Raw genomic sequence first — 6,000 nt, forward strand, 5'->3', positions numbered from 1 at the left:
TATACATAGTGAGGGTTTTTTCTCCTCTTCAATAAATAAAATAAAAAATAGGGTAAAGTGTGTGCAAAGATAAAATCCAAAGAAAGGCAAAAATCAGCAGCTTTGGCTAAATATAATAAATATTCCAGAGGATAAATAACACCCCAGACCCCAAATGTCACCAATAAAGAGTAGAAATAATAATAAGAGAGAAAGAAGTACTGGAGTCAAGTTAGCTAATAAAGTTGACCTTTTTACAGGTCTGTGAAATAATCATCCATCTGTTTACTGTGTCTAGATGTTCTAAGTGCTTTCATATAATGGCTCATAATTTTCCCAACTCCCCAACTCCCTTTTTTTTTATTTTGGAGGGAAGAGATCATTATGCTTCCTCCACAAAGAAATTTTCCTCTTCAACAACCGATCTCCACCAATACCGCCCCAAATGTATATTCAATAGCATAAAAATGCTTGCTTTTTAGCACTATGCTGTTTAGTGTTATGGATGGCTGCTATACACAACCTAAACTTCCTCAGTGTTTGGCTATGAAAGAAGTTCAAGGAGGACCCAGCATTGCCCAGTCACTAAGTTTTGTCCTTCTACCCCCCAATTATCTGCTACAAACACACATTACTATCCATCCTCATTGCCACAATTTCTCCATGGTTACAAGCATCTCACAAGGAAGAAAGTGACAGAATTGTGTGTGCTCTCCTTGCCCTCAGTCTTGCTTTTTCTAATGTATTCTTCACAAAGCAGCCAGAGTGAAATATTTAATAAGGATTAGTAACTTCACTCTCTTGCTTAAAATAAAGCAATGCCTTTTTCTAGGCATCAGAACGAGTGCAAACTCCTATCATAATGTACAAGAATACCTTCTAAGAGACTTTCCTTTCAAAGACGTACCCGGTGTTTCTAAGAGCTGCAACTCAGGCCGCTCTCTGCCATGCCCAGTACATTCCTCACATACCTGGCTCTTTCCTGGAAACTTTATCTGTCAGGCTCTTATTTGGATGCACCGTATACTAGTCACCGTGCCTGGAAGACCCTTCACCAGCCTTCCTAGCCTTCCCCCCAGGTCTATCTTCTGAACATCTCCAGGTCTCACTTTAAATATCACATTACCTGTAAAGCCTTTCCTCACCCTGTACCTTTCCTTAGGAAATAAACTGACTTCTGCATCTGTATTTACCTGTTTCTGCTGTAACATAACATGTCTTTCTGATTTGCTTTTATACAACAAGTGTCCTAGTATTTGGCACACAGACAATAATTAAAATAAGATTTATTGCTGAAATGATTTTTCCCATTAGACCCAGAAATCAATCATGAACTCCATATATCTGACCTGCAACTGAGAAACAGGAGTTCTCATGACTTACCCTTCAAGTGTTCGTTCACTGGATCACCCCAGAGCACGTTGGCATTATAATTATAAAATAGTTTCATAGAATTTCTCACGACATCCCAGAGTAAGGAGACAATACAAGTAATTTATTTTCTGAGCAGCTTCTCCTATATCTCTCTCCCTTTTTTGTAATTGATTAACAAGGTCAGGGATCAGGGCAAGCTGGGAATTTTAGACCTGATTTTGAGGAGAAAAATGAGCTTTCAGAAATACCCGCCCTTCACCTCAGACTGTGCAGTCTCAGCATAACGCATTTAGGGCATTGTAAGGAGCAGCCTATTGTTTCTGGAGATAAAGGGCTAGAGAAAAATGATGCGTACCTTTTCCCAAGGAGCTTACATACCAGACAGGGAAACTGACATTAAACCAATAATGTGTACAAACTGAGATGTGTATTCTGAAAATATGAAACATGGTTTTACAGGCGCTTAGAACAAAGGGCTATGATCTAAACTGCTATTTGAAAGAAAAGCTTGATTTGAAATTAGAAGATGATAAAAATTTAACTGGAGAACAGGTGGAGAATTCCAGATGGAGAAACAGGATATGCAAAGACCTTGAATTAGCAAGAATCACTGCACAGCCCTGGAGCTGAAGAACACTCGGGAGGGGAAATGCAGAGCCAAGATGCTTATCAGCTTTGGGGAAGATTTTATTTTATCTTTGTCCTAAGAGCCGGTGGAACCATTGATACATTTTAAAGACAGAGATGAGATGACATAATCAGATTTTATTTGTGACTTGATATCTAAAAAAATCCCTATGGTTTAGCTTATCACCTCTCTTCATTCTAGTTCAAGAAGATGAATTAAATTACCAGAAGAACAAACAGAATGATCATATCCACTGAGATTCCTCAGTGCTTACTAGGTTGGCTGGAAAGAGGCATTAAAGAATTGAAATGCAATCCCCTTTGGTAGCTTCACATACTGTCCCCTTGACAGTCAGTTTTGGTTTTGTTTCTTAGGTTCTTTTTTTGAAGCTATGAATCCTTTGAGCATAGAACAGAAACTTTACTGCCAGGCATACACACTAGTATGATATTTGAAGACGTAAAATCCTAATTTAATTTAATAGGAAGAAAGAAGTTTCAAGCCATCTTTAATTAAAAAAAAAAAAAAAAGGGCTTCAGAGGTCAGTGTTTTGTATCAGAATTCAAAACAACTATAATAACCAGAAACTAGATAGCAGTATAAACACTATTCCTTGGGGAAAGTATATATGATTGAAATAAAAGTGCTTGGATATAAACATGATATTTAAACAGGGGTAGAACAACAATATGATCAGCTATATACAAAGTGATTTAATCTAAAGCAAAATCTTTCAGCATTTGCATTCCATTTTCTATAGTTTATAGTATTGTCACGATACTGTCTCTTAAAATTTTAAATCACACTATATCATACCTGGATGTTTAAAAAGCAAACAAGGAAAAACACGTTTAACATTCTTTATCTCAAATAAATGATTCTTATCTAAGAAGAAATGTAATTTTATGAATTTTCTGAGTATTAAAAAAGGGGCTCAAGTATAGTCTGTGGTTTGTAAAGTTTAAGAATTATTTTCTACATGCTATACTTTGAATATTTAATTTATAATTATTTGTGGTATTTCATCATTAATGTATTTCAGAGAAGTTATAAAATAAAAGTAAAATCTAAATGTAACGGCATTGATATACTTCACGTTGCTGGTAAGGTAGAAAAATCCACTGTCACCATACTTATTAAGTAGAAAGAACATAGGCATAGAATTAGAACCAACATTGAGATCAAGCTTTCTTCAAAGTTTTACATTGGGTATTACATTTATATATATAAATGAGTAAAATATGCCCTACTCATAGGAAAAGTGTAAGCATTCAGTGTTATAGCAGAGAAGAGGTAGTCCTCTCACCTGGGTAATTGGAAGAGGTTTTACGAAAGACCATTGACAAAGAAGTGGCTAGAGTTTAGGAAAACCACATGGCAAAGGGTGGCAATCCAGGGCTGGTAACCACAAAAGAAAGAGTAGGTTGAAAGGCCTGTCTAACAGGAGACTTGGTCTTGAGTGGAGGACACAGACCACATGAGGAATTTTGCATGAAGGGACTGATGTATTACATATACTGACCTTACTCTCCCATTTTTTCCTTCTCTCTGCATCTTCTACCAGTGCGTACCTCTGGCCAAACTTACCTGGAAGCTAGAGGATAAAGGATGCATGTATACAACCTTTATAGCTCAGCCTCCTGGGACATAGGAAGGTAGAGTACAGAGAAGAATAGAAGCAAATGGAAGAAATACAGCTCAGTAAGTGCCAATCGATTTAAGTATACTTTTCTGGTTGAATGAGATGTTTCACAAATTATACACTTGATACATTTTCACAAAGTGAAATGCAATCAATTCAGGAAGCAAGATAAATAAATGGTATTGGCAATGAGAATACAGGAAATGTGTCGACCAAAAACATTGGAAATTATTTTTCTTGAGCTGTGAGCAGCCATTGAGCCTCTCAAAACTGGAAGTCATTGGGGCTTCCCTGGTGGCGCAGTGGTTGAGAGTCCGCCTGCCGATGCAGGGGACACGGGTTCGTGCCCCGGTTTGGGAAGATCCCACATGCCGCGGAGCGGCTGGGCCGGTGAGCCATGGCCGCTGAGCCTGCGCGTCCGGAGCCTGTGCTCCGCAGCGGGAGAGGCCCTAACAGTGAGAGGCCCGCGTACGGCAAAAAAAACAAAAACAGAAACAAAAAAACTGGAAATAATTTCCCTTGCTGATGACATGGAGCCCTTCTCTCCCTCAGCCTCCTGAATCCCTTTCAACACTTGTGCCTTGAATTCTAGCTGTTTTAGGGAGAACATTTTGGAACAGGGCTGAGGTGTCCAAGGGGAGCTGATGACATATGCACCTGTCCAAATAGGTAGGAACTTGGGGAGAGGAGAACTCAAACTTTTATGACTCCACTGGGTACAGGGACTCAAGTCACTACTGTATCCAGTATCGGGTAGGGGGTGGGGATGGTGCTGCTTCATCTGGATTTGAGTGATGGTGTTTCCTCAGGGTTCTCAAAGAAAGTTAAGGTGACCTTGTAGGGGGACCCCTTTGGGCCAGTTTTGTGCTCTGCTGTTGTTGCCTCCACCCCTGAATATATACTGGAAATTAATGTGTCGTATGCTTGTACTTCTCCATCCCAAAGTGCCAAATTGGTTAGATGCACCCTTTGAGAAGTGCTATTGGGACATATGGTTCCTTACTGTCTCCTGTTCCCTCCCAGGTGGTCCAACAGAAACAATTTGGGAAAGATGGGGAATCACAGCCCTAATTAAAGACCTAAAGGCAGCAGGGTTAAGAAGAGATGTGATAACATCTCTGGGCAGTGGCTGAAGTACAAAGAACTTACTTTGATAGACACGGTTAAAGGACATGGTAAATTTTAAGTATAAAAGTTGTAAATACATATGAAGTCCCCCTTTTTGAGCTACTTAACAAATCATTTTTTTGTGCTTGGTGCAGGCAGTAGTCAATGTAGTTAAGATTATTTAAGGATGACTCTCCTAATGCCAGAGACAACATCTCCTGGCAGTAGCCCTGTGTGCCAAGCAATAGGAGCAGCTGGATCTACAGGCTTACAGAGGGTCATCATGAACTGAATTCACTCCTTGGGCCTAGTGTCCCAGCTGTTCTAGATGCTGGGGGTGGGGCTGAACCATCACACAGGTGAGGGCCCTCGGTCGCTGTCTTGGACATTACCAATGCCCTATATTCTGTACCCCTGGCAATGAGGGACCGACACTAACTCACATGCATGTGGCATGGCCTCCAATAGATGTCTGCAGTTCTCCCCTGCCATTGGCCACCAGTGATGGGTCAAGATATAAGACACTTCCGATATCCAGTATTTTCACTGTGTGGGTGATGTCCGATCGATCAGCAACTCAGAACTTCAGTCTTAAGGTCTAGATGTGATGTTGTCATAATCTACCAGCAGGAGTGGCTGAGAAACCCTGACAAAATGCAGATCTCACCAAATCAAGTCCGCCGGGACTGTGTGGGTGGATTCCCAATGCAAGGTCCCTCCAGCAGTCCGGGGAAGACTTAATCCCCATCACTAAGAAGGAGACCCAACACCTGTGGAAGTTTTGGGAAATCGGAGGCAGTAGGTGCCTCACCTGGGCATTCTCCTTGATCTTTTATGCCGGCTCCCTGCAAATTCACATGCTCTCAGTGGGCCCAGACCAGCTGTGGTGTGCGTGCTCTACCTCTGTGGCCTCTGCAACGGTGAGTATCCCTCTGGGCTACAGTCTCTGGGGCTTTCTCCTCATTGCAGGATTACTCCACTGAGAGTGTGCTTGTTCTGTGCTTCTCCACTGTTTACTGACACCTCAAGTCCTTAAGGCCCTTGCTTTGACGCCCCAGCTGTAAGCACTGCAGAGGGCCCTCAGGCAGAAAACTACAAACGCGTAAATGTCCTTCACTGCCATTTCTGTCTTTCACAAGTAGACTCTTCAGTTACTCCCTTCTTTTGGTGACACTAGAGTGCTTTCAAATAGATTTTTTTTTTTTAGGCTTTATCCTTATTGTCCACAGGAGGTTTAGTCTGACGATCTATTCCACCATTACCAAAACCT

At 41.0% G+C, this 6,000-nt stretch overlaps 1 long non-coding RNA gene across 1 annotated transcript in view; it reads left to right on the forward strand.

Annotated features, from left to right (window-relative positions):
• Positions 1–3,671, forward strand: part of LOC137227158 (uncharacterized) — a 173,633-nt gene extending 169,962 nt beyond the window's left edge. Inside the window, exon 7 of the long non-coding RNA XR_010944726.1 lies at positions 3,546–3,671. This is a non-coding gene — a long non-coding RNA (uncharacterized lncRNA). The remainder of the gene's footprint in view (positions 1–3,545) is intronic.
• Positions 3,672–6,000: the final 2,329 nt, after the last annotated feature.

Source organism: Pseudorca crassidens, chromosome 7, assembly GCF_039906515.1.
Source record: "Pseudorca crassidens isolate mPseCra1 chromosome 7, mPseCra1.hap1, whole genome shotgun sequence".
NCBI classification, from domain to species: domain Eukaryota; kingdom Metazoa; phylum Chordata; class Mammalia; order Artiodactyla; family Delphinidae; genus Pseudorca; species Pseudorca crassidens.